Raw genomic sequence first — 19,214 nt, 5'->3', positions numbered from 1 at the left:
CTTGAGCACTATGGTAAAGCCTCACTACTCTGATTTGTTGATATGGAATTTTTAGTAGTTGGCAACAAGCTAAGATAAAAATGATCTTTTGCTTCCCTATGCTAAATGAATTAAATAAACAAAAAGTAGTATAAAAGATGGCAAGAATATAATTAACTTACTTGAGAGGACGCTTCTTCAAGTATATAGTCTGATATCATCTGTTTATGTACTCTCAACTTATATATTAATGACGTAATTCTTGTTGTTTATGAAAGCAACTCTATAAAAATGTTTACTTGGCAGTACTTTTTTTGAACATCATTGTGTAGATATCATAAGACATAATTGTTTAGACATGAAGACATGATATTGAATTTATTTAAAGAGTACAATATAATTCACAATTTTCATTAGTGAATCTTCTCAGTTTGTCTAAGTTGAATAAAAGTTGACTGCTCGCAACACTTGGTAGACCAGCTAAGGGTTGGTCATTTCCCTGATTTAATTTAAGATGTTTACATTTTTGTCCTTCATTTTATAACCTGGTGGTTATTACTATCTATTTTAGCAAGTATTTCTAAAAGCAAAACAAATGCAAGACAAGTTATAAATCTTTCCCACACAGTTATTTACTATTTAACAGTAGATCCAGGTTATTCTGCTTCTTCTCTTACAAATTCTTAGCCTCCTTCCTATGGATCCTCTTTCTCCTTCCCTGTTTTCTTTCTTTTTTGGAGAATTCTTTCACTCTATCGCTTAATCTCCACTTAACCTCTGCTACTGATTCCCTGGTTTAATATCTCTTGCTCTATCCTCTGGGCTGATTGCTGCCATTTGATTTCAAAAACAAAGTAAGTGTTTATCAAGCACCTATTTTGTGGTTCTTTCATAATAGTAATCTTATTTTATCCTCATATCAACCATGTAAGGTAGGTTGTATTATCACTCTTGTTCAAATATAGAGAAGCTGAGGCTTAGAAAATTATGTACAACATTACTTTAACTCAACATTCATGAGGATAGTTTGATTATTGTCTGTCGCCATGATGTGTAGAGACCATATCTACTGTTGCTCAACAATTGTTTGTACTTGACCTGGTATAGAGTAAGCACTAAATAAACATTTGAGAATGAGTGAGTGAATGGTCAGATGTGCATTTTATGTAGATGATAGGTAGCAATTTGTTTGATATGAGGAGTTCAAAAGCATCAGGGAAACTAGGAAGGAATTACAATAGCCCAGATAAAAGGTGATGTAGCTTAATGGTGGTGGTGTGGTAGGGAGACGAAGAGACATGCTCCCAGTTTACGGGCAAGAGAGCACTTCATTCAGACTGGAAAGTTCTTTGCAAAGATCTTTAGGTCTTCACAGTCACAAGATTTAGAGATTTACTGGACTCCCAATTTTCTGGCTGGGTGACCACATACATGAATGTTGCCACCAACTCAGTCTGGAAATACAGGAGAAAAATCTGCAGGTCCTTGAGTATTCTACTACCAGATGAACCTTCCTCATACACTATTCTCATCATATTATTCTCCTGATCAAGAATCCATAAAGACCTTCAACTGCACCTCAAAACAGATACTGATTTTGTATTTTGATGCCCAACTTAACTTATTTTGGTATTCAATCATTTTGTACCTTCTCTTCTTCTGAGCCCAAATGAATTATAAATCCCTTATGGGCTCCGAGAATAGCACAGAGTTTTTGTTTTTGTTGCTGTTAAATGTATCATCTAGCATAGTGCTGGGTGAGTAGTATGTTTGAAATACTAATTTGTTCAAAGGATTTGAAAACAATTATATATTATAATGATGCCTTTAAAAGTAATGAATATGATTATGGATTCTGAAAAATAATAATGTGACTTCTCTTTACTTGAAACTGTTACAATTCATAATACAGTTGGCCCTTGAACAACATGGGTTTAAACTGTGCACGTCCACTTACCCATGAATTTTTTTCAATAAATACGCTAAATGCATTTTTTCTTCCTTATAATTTTCATAATAGCATTTCCTTATCTTTAAGTAACTTTATTGTAATAATACAGTATATAATGTATATAGCTTACAAAATATGTCTTAATCGACTTTATGTTATTTATTAGTAAAGCTTGGTCAACAGTAAGCTATTAGTAGTTAAGTTTTTGGGGAGTCAAAAGTTTTATGTGAATTTTCACTGCTCTGAGGGTTGGCATCCCTAACCCCTACATTGTTCAAGGACCAACTGTATCAATAAATGCTTATATAGTATATTTTATATGATAGACATTAATTTTAAATGCTTTGCTTTTATTGACTCATTTTATCCTCACAACCCTATAAGATAGATTATTATTATCCCTATTTTATAGATGAAGACATTGAGGAGGTTAAGGATATTATTTGACATTGCACAGCTAGTAAGTGTAAAGTGTGGATTTGAACCCAAGCAAGTATGGCTTAAATATATACTTAGTTACCTTATCATGTATAGCAGGGGTCGGGAACATTTTGGGCTGAGAGAGCCATGAACACCACATATTTTAAAATGTAATTCTGTGAGAGCCATACAACGACCTGTGTACATTACGCATTATCCAATAAAAACTTGGTGTTGTCCTGGAGGACAACTGTGATTGGCTCCAGCCACCCGCAACCATGAACATGAGTGGTAGGAAATGAATGGATTGTAATACATGAGAATGTTTTATATTTTTAACGTTATTATTTTTTTTATTAAAGATTTGTCTGCGAGCCTGATGTAGTCATCAAAAGAGCCACATCTGGCTCGTGAGCCATAGATTCCTGACCCCTGATGTACAGCATCTTAGTGATAACTCAGGATGCATTGATTATTATAGTTACAAGTAGTTATCCCACTTATCAAAGCACAATACCTGATTAATAAATGTTAAAAAAGGTGATAAAAATTGGTAATATCCTTGATTAAATATATGTCCTTCCATCTCTTCCATTATCTGATGTGCTCAATCTTAGTATCATTAAAAATAATAAAAATTTGGCCCTGGCCAGTTGGCTCAGTGGTGGAGCATCAGCCTGGCGTGCGGGAGTCCCGGGTTCGATTTCCCGCCAGGGCACATAGGAGAAGCGCCCATCTGCTTCTCCGCCCCTCCCCCTCTCCTTCCTCTCTGTCTCTCTCTTCCCCTCCCGCAGCCAAGGCTCCATTGGAGCAAAGATGGCCTGGGCGCTGGGGATGGCTCCTTGGCCTCTGCCCCAGGCGCTAGAGTGGCTCTGGTCGCGACAGAGCGACGCCCTGGATGGGCGGAGCATCGCCCCCGGTGGCTGTGCCGGGTGGATCCCAGTTGGGCGCATGCGCAGTCTGTCTGACTGCTTCCCCGTTTCCAGCTTCAGAAAAGTGCAAAAAAAAAAATTTTAGTAGTTTTTTTGTATCTATAACATTTGATTCTTAGAAGTCCTATGATGGGTCAATAAACATGCTTATCCTCCCTTTTGAGAGGAAGGTGATATAGCCAGTGTTGGAAGAGTAGAGATGCCGATCAGGGCTCCTGTTTCCAGTCCAGTGCTTCCATAGCACTAGGGACTGAGTGACCCACTCTTTCAACAAGAGCACACACCCAAAGGGACAAATGATGGAATCCAGTGTTTTCATGCATGTAGGAAACACTGAATTTCAAGTTGAGATTTCCTGGGTCAGATGTGCTAGTATAAACCATTGATATTTAATAAAAGTTCTTTTTTTTTTTTTTTTTTTCTGAAGCTGGAAACAAGGAAAGACAGTCAGACAGACTCCCACATGCGCCCGACCCGGATCCACCCGGCACGCCCACCAGGGGCGATGCTCTGCCCACCAGGAGGCAATGCTCTGCCCCTCCGGGGCGTCGCTCTGCTGAGACCAGAGCCACTCTAGCGCCTGGGGCAGAGGCCAAGGAGCCATCCCCAGCGCCCGGGCCATCTTTGCTCCAATGGAGCCTTGGCTGCGGGAGGGGAAGAGAGAGACAGAGAGGAAGGGGGGGGTGGAGAAGCAAATGGGCACTTCTCCTATGTGCCCTGGCCGGAATCGAACCCGGGTCCCCCGCACACCAGGCCGACGCTCTACCGCTGAACCAACCAGCCAGGGCTCAATAAAAGTTCTTGTTTAAATGCCTTACTCAGAATAATCCTATATTGTATTTTGAATTTCTGAAACAATTAACTATGAACTGATCTTCAGGAGCTATCTCTCTTTGTTACCTTTTATATCTTTCTTCACAGTTAGAGGAAAGTTTTGTAACTTAATAATCATACCTTTTTACTGCCTTGCTGAATTACCAATAGTTATTACTGATACCAAGTGTTGTAATTTGGAGACCTAAATCTGAATAATTAATTCACTAAGAACCAATCTAGGCTTATCAATTCACCAAAAGGGGGGAAAATAATAGTAAGTATTTATCACTTAGAGTTGAACAAGATTGGCTGTATTATATTGCAAAATGTTTGGAATAGCTCCAGGCGCACAGCAAAGTTCAGTAAATGTGAACTATTAACATTATTATTAGTAATATAAGTACTAATGCCTATAACAATGGTCTTCTCAAGAGAATACTGTATTTTAGATAGTGTCAGCAAGAACTGTTTTATGGAAGAAGGTTATCTATGTACCCAACAATCTCTGAGTAGATATCTAAGGTCTTCCACTCATTATTTTCTCTTACATCATTGCTGAGCCCAGGCCGCAGTTAGGGCTGAGGATATCCCTGATCTTAATCTCCGTTTAATATAAAAGTAATATTTCCCCCCCTCGTGTATGTTCTGGGTTCTATCTGAAAACTCAGTATCCTAAGTCAAAATCTAGTGGGGAAAAGGATTTATTAGCAGTATAAAAAGCATTTTTTTTTGCAATTGACTACCAGTTAACAATTTATTAATTAGGGAAGGTGCAAATTTTAGTTATCTTTATCAAGTGTGCCTTGTAAAATTAATGCCCTGTGTAGTTATGGCTTCAAACATTTTTTCACTTGTTATGTCACTTGACATTAATATTGTTTAACAAACTAGGAATTAAATATTCAAAACAAAGAAATCCACAAGAAAAAGATTGTGACTCATGAAAGGGGTACCCCTAACGTTCTTTGCTGGGTAAAATGAATCATTACTGGGTAATGACCTTAGGACAAACTTTTTCAAACAAAACATAATGTTTTCATTTTCCTTTTAGTTTGAATTTCACTCTTACAAATTTGTGGTTATAATGAAATATCTCTCATATTTATTTCAGAGGTACCTTCTGAGATGAGAACTTTTTTCTGCTCCAAGGCTGTAAACCTCAGAGATGCCAGGCAGGTGCTCTGGGAAACTGGTGTGAGTAAATAAGCCAAGAGACTGTGGTGTCTTCTCCAAGACCAGTGAGGAAACAGTCAAGATTCCTCCCAATCTTTGACATTTTCTTTCCTTTCCACCTTCCTGCCCTTGTCTTTTACATTCATTTTTACTTTCTCTCGTCTATCTCCTTTTCCTGTCATATTGTTATATTCCTTCATATTAGTCCCTCTTGATTTGCTGTTTTGCTTTTCACAGTTTCATTTAACTGCTATCAACTGTGTTCCTAAAATATTAAATGAGAAATTCCAGAACTAAACAATTCATAAGTTTTAATTGTGTTCCATTCTAAGCAGTGTGCTGAAATATCAAACTTTCCTCCTGTATCTCCCCAGGACAGGAATCATCCTTTTGTCCAGCATATCCACGCTGTATATGCAACCCAGCAGGTTGTCACTTAGTAGACATCTCGGGTATCAAATTGATTGCCAAGGTATCACAGCGTTTATGTTCAATCGATTCTTATTTTACTTTATAGTGGCCTCAGATTGCAAGAGTAATCTAAACCTTCTCATTGGTATGTACGCACAAGAAATATATATACAGTACATATAAGGTTTGGTACTATTCATGGTTTCAGGCATCCACTGGACATATGCCCCTTGGATAAAGGGGGATGCTTATACTTTCTCTTCTCCTGTCCTATTAATCTTTCATTCTTCCCATCCTTTCACACTTCCACTTGACTTATTCCCTCCATTATTTACTTCCCTCAAGGCAATTCTGAGGCAGATTATAAATCCAAAATGCAAACCATTACTTATCAGACTAAGGGAGTAAGGCTATCACATTTGTTCAGGTAGGCTTTTGGTTCTTGCTTGCTTGCCCTATTTCCATAAGGATTTATATCTAGCATAGCTTTTAGCTCTTGACTTACTCTTGCTTTTACAATCCTGTTCCTAGCCCTACCTATTTATATTTTGCATCTGTATGTGATCTCTCTCTTAATTTTTGACTGCTGGGTTCTGCTCTGTATGATATTCTATTCATGCTTCTCTCTAGCTGTCCTCTGCTGAGTCCCAACAGGGCCTGTCCAACCAGTTTCAGGTTGGGGAAAGCCATCTTTTCAGCTCACTGCTATTTTCCCCTGATATTTGATAGGTTAACCTCATCTTCTAGACAGAACAGTTCAGCTATTAATTGATTATGATACTTACTCATTCAACAAATATTTACTGAGCCCTATATGTGATAATAAAGTTAAGGGCAACAGATCTTTTCTGTTTTTATATATTACTTTTCTTTCTTGAGTTGTCTACTATGAATTCTACTGAATCTAAGAAAGCAAATATTTTTATACATTTCATCTAGCCTCATTCAAACAATGCCAGATAATTGATTATTATACAAAATTAAACCTAATAGATATTTTAAAATAAAGTACAATTCACGTGACACCAAATACTTATTCATCTTATTCCATTTGCTTTAAGTACGATGTACTTATAAAATTAAACAAAAAAATCCGAACTAGATTATTGACAGATTTCTTCATTTTCAATTAATATTTTGGTCTTGCTTAGAGCCTAAGCCTTAAATAATGCAATAAGAATGTAGTATTAAGTATATTTCACCCAGTTATTATTATGTGTTTACCAAAATGAGAAAAACTACATAAATAATATTGATAAGTCCATGAGGAATCTGCCTTATCTCAAAGTGCACACATTCACAGCAAAATAGTTTTAAATGCTATGTGTGGTGAAGTGAATGGACAAAAGATTAAGGTCCTTCATTCATCAGAAAAAAATAGCTTTTACTCTGACTCACAGTCAAAAACCATGCTCAACAGTCCTTACTATGTATCTTTATGACTTCAACCCTACAGAACTGAACCATATTTTTAAATTTTAATATTGGTATGTTAATAATAACAATGTCATTAAATTGTTTATAATTATAAGCATTGTTAATTTTAAACTTGGTTTTCTTTTTTGATAATTTTTAACAATGAATGCTTTCATTATGAACCCATGTACTGATGTGAATTATGAATATACTATTTTTAGTAAGATTCTCTACAGTTAAAACAAGTACTTTAAGCCAAGTAGACAGTATGGAATTACCCTGGCTCTAACAAAATGAAGATTTTGGATTATGCATTCCAAATGAGAAAACAGGGGAGTTTATGAGTCTGGCGGTGTTTGTATCTGAATGCAAAAATACTACATTGCTTAGGACACTGAACAGAGAAGTTACCCCACTTGAGAAGTTGTTATAAGCAGGTTTCTCATTTCCCACTAGACTATACTGCTTAAATATAAAATGTGAGTGACAGTATCTTCTCTTAAGGAACTATTAAGGACAAAGAATGAACATGAACTAGGTTTCTATGATGTGCATTGTTTCGTTTATTCCATTAACATGTTTGGTGGAATGTGAACTGAGAAATGGAATTGAGACAGAGGAGAGATCAAAGGGACCAGAGGAAAAGAGGACAGAGGGAAAGGGGATGATAGGATGGGATAAACATGAAGGGAAGGGGGGAGGGCGCTTTGGGGAGGAGGCACGGGAGATGTTGAGGGGAATACGGGGGAGGAGGGCTGCATTGGGGCAACACTAGAATCTATGTAAATATAATAAATTAAAATAAAAAAGAAACATGTTTGGTGGATGTTAGTATCCCATTACACTGGTGAGGTAACCAGAGCTCCAAAAGGTAAAATTGGTTGTTTAAAATCAGGGCAAAGAAGCTATTCAAATCCAGGCCTATTAGACTTCAAGAATACATACTTTTTTTCCTCACTGTATATTATTTTTTTTCCTTTTCTTTATGCTTAGGTCTATGAAATAAAGTTACTCTGCCACCCAGAGTTGCTGCAAACTGTTGGTCACTGACAGAATATCATTCACTGAGAACAGACTCACAACCTTCACTCCCGAGTTTCAGCTCTGAGCACAAGGAGCGCGGAGGATGGGGAGCAGGACTCCTGGGTCAGGCGCAGGAACGGTGTTCCTGGGAAAGGGTATCCTCCGATACCCCTTTTACAACACTGTCGTAAAGCAAGCATCCTTGAAAGTCATTCACAAAGTACCCATCCGGAGGTTAAGTAAAGAGGCAGACTGAGAGAGGATGGGGGCAGGTAAGGCAGAATAAGCAAGGGGACAGTGGTAAGTGGGTAGAGAGGGGAGAGTGAATGAGGATTATCAGGAAGACACAAGCAGCGCTTTGTGGTGAGAGGAGAGGGTGGAGGGCAAGGCAGAGATGAGACAGGGGTGAGGGGGGGGCAACTTCTCCTGAAGAACAAAGAAGAGTAAGTTGCAGTTTTATCTTCATTAGAAAAAGTGGAAGTTAGTCTTCTGTGACAGGTTGTTTCAAACCATTGTGTTTTGCTAAGATATTGGATTATCTCAACTGTTTGCCATTAGAAATGTGTAGATTCCCAGGGCCACTTTATAGGCAATGCTTAATAACGTGCCTGATCTTGTGGCATTTGCTGTGTGCAAAGGCAAGGTGGAAACAGCATGTGATGATAGCCACCTGCTTTCTCATCAAATAACTACAATCTTTCTTATTTAAAAGAGCATACACAGATGAAAAATAATTTTACAAAGCAGAAATAACTCATCTCTTGGAGCCAAATTATATGTGATTCATAGATTTCCTGGAGGTGAATTATAGTTTAAAATATAACATTCTTCACCAGGTCCTAAGCAGTCCTGTTTAAGTTAAGTTTGTTGGAAACTATCGTAAACTTCTTAGATACCCAAAGGTCATACTAGGTTCACAGCCCATTTTATGGAGGTTTGCAAACCTTTCAGCAATGCTGAATTGGATTTCAGTTGAGTTGCATGCAAACTTGGGCCAAGTTTCAAGGGAACATTGTGTAGTTCTTCCAGGTAGAAGCCAGGTGAAACTCTAATGGTCCAAAGTGGGTTTTGCTTTGAGTTTCTTTTGAGTTTGACTTGAACTTGACACTCAAAATGAAACTCAGGAGATCTGAACCTCTTGCAAACTCAGGCTCAAAGGGAGGTTTTTGGAAGCAAACTTGCATGTTGAAAATGCTGAGCTAAGAGTACTAATTGGTGCTTCAGTATGCTGTACCTAAACCTCTGAACAGAGTTTCATCTGGACAAAGAAGGTTTCTCTGAGCATGTGCAGAGTTTAGTAAAGTTCTGCAAGAGGTCTTTGGTCTTCCTGATAGATAATCTGCACAGAATGCACAAATTACCATAATGCCAGATTGCCAAACACAGTCCCCAAAGTAGGCTGTGGAATGGATCAGTCAAGTTCTTATATCACATCTTTGAATTGGGATTATAGACATCTTGAACAGTTTATCTGGGCAATTCAATTAAAGCTGAATGTGTTACCTGCATTACTTAAATGGTACAATGTAGATTGGACCACAGTGACATAAAATATTCTCTTACTTGTCAGAATGAATAACTAGAAAGAGAACCCTGGTTCCCCTCTCCATTAAATATATCCATGAAGATCAATATATGACATCTTTTAAAAATAAAACCACAATAAACACATAGGTGATTGGCTCATCTGTATGTTTCTTGTGGCTTTACTTTTATAAGATATGCTTCTGACCTGATTAGGGGTTGGTGGTAGGGCAGAGGAGATTTAATTTACTTTTGGCAAACAAGTAGAATAGTAAATTAAACTTAACAGAAATGAGGGGTTTTTTTTTTTTGAGAAAGGAAACAAGTTGGCAGAATTTTGGCATGTCAACAAAAGGAAATCACAAAAAGAAAAGGATTAGTCAAAATAGAGATCAAATGAAGATCAAAAATAAATTGGCTTCAACCCAGGAAACATTTGTTGCCCTTTACAAGCAGGTCTTTCCTTCCCCAGTGTGAAGAAGAGAGGAACCACCCGATCTTCCCCTAAAGGTCATCACTGGGTACTGGTGATGAAATGCTCCAGAGCCCCTGAGAACGCCCAACACAGGTGCAGTATTGAAAAGAAATGAAAACCTCTTAGTCCTAATGCTAGAAATGACATGAAGGCAATAAATATGGGTGAGCAGATTCTAAGAAAATATTCAGAAATACAGGAGACTGCTTTAACAAAAATAAACAATATCTCCCTATCTTTCTCTCTCTATTCTCTTTTAATAGAGTAGGTATTCTGGAAGGTGTTGAACTCTTGCACACTTCAACAGATCCTCTTTGATGCATCATTTTGACCAACACATTTTAGTCTGTGAGGACTAGCACAAAATGAAAAGGGGGAAAACCTCATTCAAAAGCAGGGAAGAGTACTGTTAAAGGTACTATATATAAGACTTGTACCGGCCCTGGCTGGTTGGCTCAGTCGTAGAGTGGTGGTCTGGCGTGTGGAAGTCTTGGGTTCGATTCCCAGCCAGGGCACACAGAAGATGTGCTCATCTGCTTCTCCACCCCTTCCCCTCTCCTCCCTCTCTATCTCTCTCTTTCCCTCCCACAGCCTAGGCTCCATTGGAGCATAAGTTGGCCTGGGTGCTGAGGAAGTATCTATGGCCTCCATCTCAGGCGCTAGAATGGCTCTGGTTGCAGCAGAGCAACCGCCCATATGGGCAGAGCATTGCCCCCTGGTGGGCATGCCGGGTGGATCCTGGTGGGGCTCATGAGGGAGTCTGGCTTCTCACTTAAGAAAAATACAAAAAGAAAAAAAAAAAAGACAGACTTGACCCTTTTTTTTGGGTTGCTCCACTTGTCCTGTTTTTTTTTTTAATTTCTTATTTAATGTCGTTTTAAGTAAAGTAAAATTAAAAATTGAAATTGTTAGCATGAAATCTTATCACATCTTTATTTTGTGCACTGCCAGTCGAGAGCGTTGACTTTGTATGTGAAATGACTGAAATTGCACAACAGTGTTTTGTAGTTCATGCGTGTGCTTTTCATTCTTATCAGAACAGTGGAAGTGTTCTACAGAATTAACTCAATTGTTTTTATTTCACTTCTTGATATGCCTACCTTCTACCAACACTGTCTACCTTTAGCCTATTGATGAGGAAGGAAGAACTGAAAAGAAAAGACTACAACATTTCCTCATGTATAAGACGCACTCCTTTTAGAAAAATTTGGGGTCTAAAAACTGGGTGCGTCTTATACGGTGACTGTAGATTTTTTTACTTGTATTTCCCACCTTTCCACTCTTGTTTTTGCGCTCATTGTTGAAGATAGTGATTCATCATCAGACACAGAGAAGAAGCTAATAGATGGGAGTTTTGACAGTAATGAGGACTTGTATGAATTTTATGATGAATAAAACTTGAGTTTAATAACTTTATGTAATACTTTTTTTTTTTCAAAATTTGGGCCCCAAAATTAAGGTGCATCTTATACATGGAAGCGTCTTTACATGGGGAAATACGGTATGTGATCACTTTATTTTTCTCTAAACATAGAGGATTTTACAGCAGGCCTGCTGGAGAAGGTGACCTCCAGAGAGAGAGAGTAAACTACAGACATGAGAATTTTAATATCTTTCTTCTAAAGAGGCAATTACTATATGAGATTAAATAAACTTTCGAACAGTTGATGATTTTATTTTTGGCTTAGTTTTGTCTTGTTCTTGCATCTTTTGGATTCCCTGGAATGACATGACACATTTTGGGTTGTATTCATCATGAGAATTAGATTGTCTCTGGCAAACGTCAGTGTCATTCAGAAACTTTCATCTTTAGGTCACAGATTATAAACCCAATCTTGACTAAGTCATTCAGACAAAATATTCAAGATGTGTTGGCAGCTCAAATACCTCCTCTAAAATTATGTCTGAAATGAAATTTCCCTAAGAATACTAAATCCTACACTTCATAAAGGAGCTAAAAATGGAATGATGCTGGAAATTAAAACATTATTTAAATCTGATATATGGCTTTGAGAGGAATTGAACTTTGAGGTCCTTGTGATACATAACCATTCTGCCTGTTTAAGGAAGTGAGGTTCCAATTTTAGGAGACTATTAACTTTTGTGTTTATTGCATTTACTTATTTTTCAGGTGAAGAAATACAAATAAGATTTTAATATACTCTTAAAATAGTGCTATATATTAGTTTATGAGTTTGAAATGCATTTACTCATTTCATTATTTGGAAAATAAATATACTCAGAACCTAAATTACTCACACACACACACACACACACACACACTCATTCTACTGGTATATATGAGTATATATAGAGAGACATATCTACTTAAGGAGCTATTATACGAGAATTGGAGAAATTAGATGAGTGTGAACAGGATGGGAAAAACATTCTGAGGGCATACATTACAGTATTCCTTCAATTTTGCAGCCTTGGACAGTTGAGACATGCAAGTAGCTGATAGACTGCCTGGCATGAAGTGATGAAGCCTGGGGCTGTCTCTCAGGGGTAACCCTGTGCAGAACCTGGAGAATTAATGGCCTATATTATTGGAGGCGTAAGTCCAAGAGCCAGTGTAGCAAACACAGATTTTCTTAGTGACACAATTACAGTTAAATAGGTCATTTTTAAAAAAATCAAAATGAGAAAGGAAAGAGGAGAATGCAGGCTAGTCAGCCAGTGTGTGGAGCATGTGTATAACGAGGAGATGGGTCCAGCCAGTGTTGTGTACTCCGTGGCCTCCGATGCTCCCCTAACTTATAACCTCAAAGTTGTGCTTCATTAGTCATATGGAGAATCACAGAAGAAAATGTGGGCTAGTTTGTGTGAATGAAACACTACTCCAGGAAAAAACAGCTCAAAATGTGTGCCCTGGAGACTACGGTTCAGAAACATTTCACACTAGGGAGAAACATTTTATAAGTAGCAAATGCCATATGTTTTTCATTGTCTGTAGTAGAGGTGGCTTTCCACCCTCCTTCGATTTGCCTTGTGACCAAGCATCTGGTCCCCAGCCTCACATAGCAATGACCACAAACCCGGTAGTTAGTAGGTCTGTACTTAATTGTTAAACAGAAATAAATTGCCCATTTAAAATTTTATTTATTATGACCTAGAGCTTACCTTGATTATCTGCCTTACTGTTACCATTACAAGTCTGAAGAAGAAAGGTAAGTTTAATTTTGACACACATTTTTGGACTTATTTTGTGATACTCTTTTTTTTGGGGGGGGTACGTTTCTTTGTGAAAAGGACAAACCTTTAAAAGCAAGTAATCTGCTTCTATGGTCTATTTCCTTAGACTTGTCTAGGAGTGTCTTTTCATTTCTTCACAGCCTGACCTAAATGCCATTGATAGTGGCATGGGCATGACAGAACAAGGGAAAAGTCAACCAGGTTCATTTGAATCAGTAAGTCCAAGGCTGGCTTTGTTTTTGGAGTTTTCACTTATGTGTTTTCAAAAATTTTAGTAAGTGGCCAAAATTGAGCAAATAAAATTTTAGTATTATCATCAAAATAGTTTGACCTTATGGATCCCTGAAAAGATTTTGAGAAGACCGCACTTTGAGCACCATTGTGGTGACAATGGTTACCTCCCTACATAATTAATAGCAGTATAGATAGTATACCATAGACTTCTTCTTCACCTTGCTTGTTTTTCACTTAACAATGTATCTTACAGTTCTTTTCACATTGTCATAAGTAAATTATCTTCACTTGCTTTAATTTTTAAAAATGTTTTCATTGATTGTACAGAGAGATGAAGGGACAGGAGAGAGAGGAAGAGAGAGAGAGAGAGAGAGAGAGAGAGGAACATCTGTTCCTGTATGTGGCCTGACTGGGGATCGAACTGATAACCTCTGTGCCTCAGGTCGATGCTCTAACCAACTGAACTATCTATCTAGGGCTTCACTTGGTTTTATAATAGCTTAGTATTTCATTGACTGGGTTTATAATTTTCTCTTTTGAGAGACACTTGGGTTTTCTTTGCCCCATTAAAACTTTTTCTATAATAGACAATAACAATATAAATACAGAATTTTATATATAAGCAGGTATATTTCTAAGGGAAAAAAATGGGAGAAGTGGAATGCAAATTGCAAGGTCTGGCCAAAGTGCCCCTCATGCACGGAGTTTGCTCCATTTTGCATACCTACTCAAAATATATGAACCAGCTCTTTCCCAACTGGCTGTTGGGAGAGCTGCTAATCTGGTAGGTGAACAGTGTTATTTTAGAGTAAGGTTGAACATCTCTTCATATGTTAGAACCCTTTGTACTTCCTTCTCTGTGAACTGTAAGTTTTCTTTTAAATTGTTGATCTTTTTCTCTTTTCCATTCTAGGGGCTTTTAAAGGATTAGAGAAAGAATCTAGAGGCCTTTAAAGTACTGCTTTTACTGTGAATTTCAAATGCAGTATCTCAATTTGTCATTTGATTTTACATTTAGTCATGATGCCTTTTGCCATGTCGAACTTTTCTATTTTTATTCAATCAACTTTACCAAGCTTTTTCTTATCTTTAGATTCTGTATTTTAAGACTTGGTTTAGAAAGGCTTTTTCTACTCCAAAGTTCTAAGAAAAAAGAAAAAATGCACAGATATTTTCTTCTTTACCTTTATCTTTGATACTTTATATTTAATCATTGGCACATTTGTAGAGTACAGTGATACTTTGGTTTTTGTCAATAAGCGTGCAAAAACAATCAGCAAAATTCGAAAGCAGTGACAATGGAGGCAATTATTTCCATATGAATCAATGTAAATCCAATTAATTCATTCTAGACAGTCCAAAATACATACCAAAAACACACTTCATAGAGAGTAAATGTAGTGTTTAATACTAAAAACAATAAGAAATTAATATAAAATGAATACAAAAGACTAATGTAAAGAATAAATGGACTCTTTCTTTGGTCCCATGATGGAGCTAAAAGGAAAGGGTAACTTATTAACAAGGGAAACACTTAATAGGGACAATGGGATTTGAGCACATGTGATTTTATCTTACGTGCGTTCTGTACATTTTGAAACTGAAAAACACAAAATAAACACATTACACGGAATACTGTATACACAGTAATCACTTACATATAGTTGTAGTATTAGCACTAGCAATCAATAAAAAAATCACAAAAGCAATGGAAAGCAATGGAATTGTTTGGCTAGACATGTGGGGTGATGCTCACATAATGCCACACTGAGCTGGAGAACACTCGGGTCGCCCTTTGTTTTCACAAAATTAGCAGCAAGGTCACATGGGCATGCTGACGAAATTCGAGGCAACTGGCAAAAATTGAAACAAATTTCTTGCAGAAAAAAAAATGATAAAACCAAAACCGACAATAACCGAAGGTCAATGAAAACCGAGGCATTACTGTATCTTGGTATATAATTTAAAAGATGAATCCAATTTAAGGTTTTCCTATTATACTATCCACTTTTCACAGCACCATATATTGAAAAAAATCCTTATCTTCCACTCTGAATTGAGAAGTGACTTTATCATGTAATGAATTCTTGAATATATTTGGTGCCAGTAGTATATGAAAACTAGAAATCTTATGAACTAGTTGGAATACAGTCCAACAATGTAAGAATCACTTAATATTAGAAAGTATATCTATATAACTTATTAGATTAAAAGATCTCACGCCCGCTATTTTTATATATGTCAATAGTAGGATCAAATTGAGAGACCAGACAAAGACACTTCCTGATAAATCAAGAAAATTTGCTTATCTGGAAGCTACAAAAGGAAGTCATTTCAATCAGTATATACAGCAAAGAAGCTGGCAGCATTTTTCAATAACAGAATATGACACTGGCAGCTGTACAATTGCAGATAGTAAGTCCAACAGAGTGATAGCTACGTGAGAACTAGAAGTTCAACTGACACCCTCCAAACCCACCTTGTATTTCTGAGGCTGTGGCAGTTCTACAGGGTAGAGTAGGATTCGTGAGGAACCATGTCATTAGAGTTACCTGTGTCATCAGTCTCGGGGGAACCCAGTACACTAGACTACTACTGGGCATGGTACAGCCCATCAACCTCTTCAAGACACACTTCCTATTTTAATTATTTTTCAGAACTTAATCCTATGGAAAAAGAGAAGCATCAGTTTTTTGGTGGTAATGTTATCCTCTAAGCTGTTAAGAGCCAGCCAATAAAGAGAGAATACATATAATTATTTTAACATTTGTAAAAAAAAAAAAAAAAAGCATTTACAAGATTTACAGGTAAGCAAGAACTTCTAAAAATAGAAATCTTAATAAGTTAGGACTTTACCAAGAATCTATAGCCAACATTCTTATGGTGAAATATTCCTACAAAGAAATTGTAATGGTGAAGAACTCCTTCAAAGACAAGAATTTCTGGTAAACTACTACTATTCAATGCATATTGAAGGCCTTGGAAAATAATCTGAAAAACAATATTAAAAAGATAAATATTAAAAGAGAAGAAGTAAAATTGCTCCTTACAGGAAATATGATTACATATACAGGAAATTAAAAACAATCAATAGATGTACCATATCAAATACAAGAGGCCATTAAAGTGGCCAGATGCAAAATTAAAAAACAAAAATAGCAAACAAAAAAAAGCATTCTATATACCAGCAATAACAAATAAAAAATGTAGAAGAAAAAAACCCTATTCACAGTAGCAAAATCAAAAAAATAAGATACTCATTATAATATTAAATGTGTGAGAATAATCAAGAATATGGTCAAATGTTTCTTAAGTTTGTCAAAGAAAACTTTGACAGTGGGATAAAGCATCGACCTGGAACACTGAGGTTGCCGGTTCAAAACCTTGGGCTTGCCTGGTCAAGGCACATATGGGAGTTGATGCTTCCTGCTCCTCCCCCTTCTCTCTCTCTCTCTCTGTCCCCTCTCTCTCTAAAAATCACTAAATAAAATATTTTTAAAAAATTTTGAAAAATGGAGAAATAAGCCATGTTCCTAGATGAGAAGACTCAATATTATATAAAAAATTAATTCTACTCAAATTAATGTGTAAGTTAATGCAATCCCAAATAAAATCTTACTAGAATTTTCAATAAAATGTAATTATAAAATTTGCCTGGAACTTAATTTTAAAATTCAAAGAGAAAAACATTTTTTAAAAAGGTTAAGGAAAAATTACAGTCACTGCCAACTTGTGTTTCTGCATGTGAAAACATAAAGCTTTATTAATCAAGAGTATGCTATTACTATTAAAGTGACATAAAGATGAATAGATAGTCCAGAAACCAATTTTTGTTGATGTAATGAATATAGCCATTTAAATCTAAGGGGGAAATTTAATAAATGTTATTGAAAGTTTTAGTAAATGAGTTAGAAAAATTAAGGCTAGACTTCTTAACCTAATTCATATACACAGAGACATACTCAAGATTCAGATGGAATAGGGGTTTTGGATAAACAAATAACCAAAAATCAAATTAGAAAGTAAAAGTCAGATGACTTCTGACTTGCCTAGTTAATTAATTAAAACAGGATATGTTAAGAATCTGGCACATACTGGGCCCTCAGTCAACAGGGTCTCTACCTTCTTGCAATGCCTAACACAGGGTCATATTGTTTATAGAAATATGTTCAAAAAAAGTGATGATACTTATCATTTAAGTCATCTTTTGCTGTACTCGATCTAGTCTTGGGTTGAACCAAGAGCATCTCCCTAGGTTTTCTTTAACATACTGCTTATATTACAAACAATAGCTTTCACCTAGAAGCACAGTACAACGTGAATCAAGAATGCTTCTTTAGGATTGGATTTCTAGGATTTAATTTGACTTTTTGTGCATGCCTCATATAGCCAGAGTGCCCACGGCTAACATATAGATGGTTTGATCCATTTTTAAACAGTCTGAGTGCTTTCTAAGAAACAGATGAATAGAAACAGATGTATTTAAACCTATACACAGGCTCAGACTGCTCTCCTACTGGGAAATTTAAATATTCAGAATAATCCTAAAGTGTCTATCTTCTTTGGAGTAAAGAGAAAATAGACGAACCATTGGGTGAAAATAACCATAAAAAAATAAAGCATTTATTTGACTAACTGATACTGGTTCTAAGATTGAGATACAATCTACAGAAGAACTAGAAGAAAGTTTCTCTTTTTCATAGGCTCACATAATTTTAGTAGTTTTATGTTGTATTTCATGAGTACATTTGTTGTAGTTGAACTTTTAATATAAAACAGCTTTCAATGACTAATTCTTGAAAATTTTCACAATTCATTTCATATGTACCAACTTTCTTTATTAAAATTTGATGGGATGGCATGGTTCCCCAAACCATACAAGTTTCAAGTGTACAAATCGATGTAATACCATCTACACACTGTATGTGCACCCCACATCCCAAGTAAAGTCTCTTTTCACCCCATTTCCCCACCCCTTTGCCCTCTACCCCCCATCACCACCTTCCTTTCCCTCTGGCTGTCACCACCCTATTGTCTGTATCTATGTGTTATGTATATATGTTTTTGGCTCATCTTTTCATCATCTTTCATCTAGTCCCCTCACCTGCCTCCCCTCTGACAGCTTTCCATCTGTTCCCTGTGTCCATTCCTCTATTTTGTTCATCAGTTTATTGTGTTCATTGGATTCCATATATGGTATTGGATCATATGGTATTTGTCATATATATATATATATTATATGATCATATATATATATGATCATATGGTATTTGTCTTTTTCTGCCTGGCTTATTTCACTTAGCAAAAGATGATGATTAGGTACCACACGCAGGTGGCAATATCTTAACCATACACATGTTGTCAAACCCTAAAGCCTCTTCTATTCTTGTTAAGGGGAATGTTAACTTCTCCTTTCATACAACAGCATATGTACCAACTTTCACAGACTAGTACATGTTCTGTGTCAATGTGTGCTTGAGTATGTATTCCATATTTGCTTACTGTTGCTTGTTAATTTAACAGGTATCTGTAGAGAACATAAAAGAGGATTTCTTTTCTCATTTTTGGTATCTGACCATTCAAAGCAAGAGTGTTGCATAGGGTTGCTATAAGTTAGCAAAGCCCAATATTTTTTCTATGGACACCCTCTCCCCTTAAATCACAT

At 36.6% G+C, this 19,214-nt stretch overlaps 1 non-coding gene across 1 annotated transcript; it reads right to left on the bottom strand.

The window, feature by feature from the left end:
• Positions 1 to 18,852: 18,852 nt before the first annotated feature.
• Positions 18,853 to 18,974, bottom strand: LOC136316542 (U6atac minor spliceosomal RNA). The gene has a single exon (XR_010727770.1). It is a non-coding gene; the product is annotated as a U6atac minor spliceosomal RNA (small nuclear RNA).
• Positions 18,975 to 19,214: the final 240 nt, after the last annotated feature.

Source organism: Saccopteryx bilineata, chromosome 12 (assembly GCF_036850765.1).
Source record: "Saccopteryx bilineata isolate mSacBil1 chromosome 12, mSacBil1_pri_phased_curated, whole genome shotgun sequence".
Classification (NCBI taxonomy): Eukaryota; Metazoa; Chordata; class Mammalia; order Chiroptera; family Emballonuridae; genus Saccopteryx; species Saccopteryx bilineata.
This window is presented reverse-complemented; position numbering and strand designations above follow the sequence as displayed.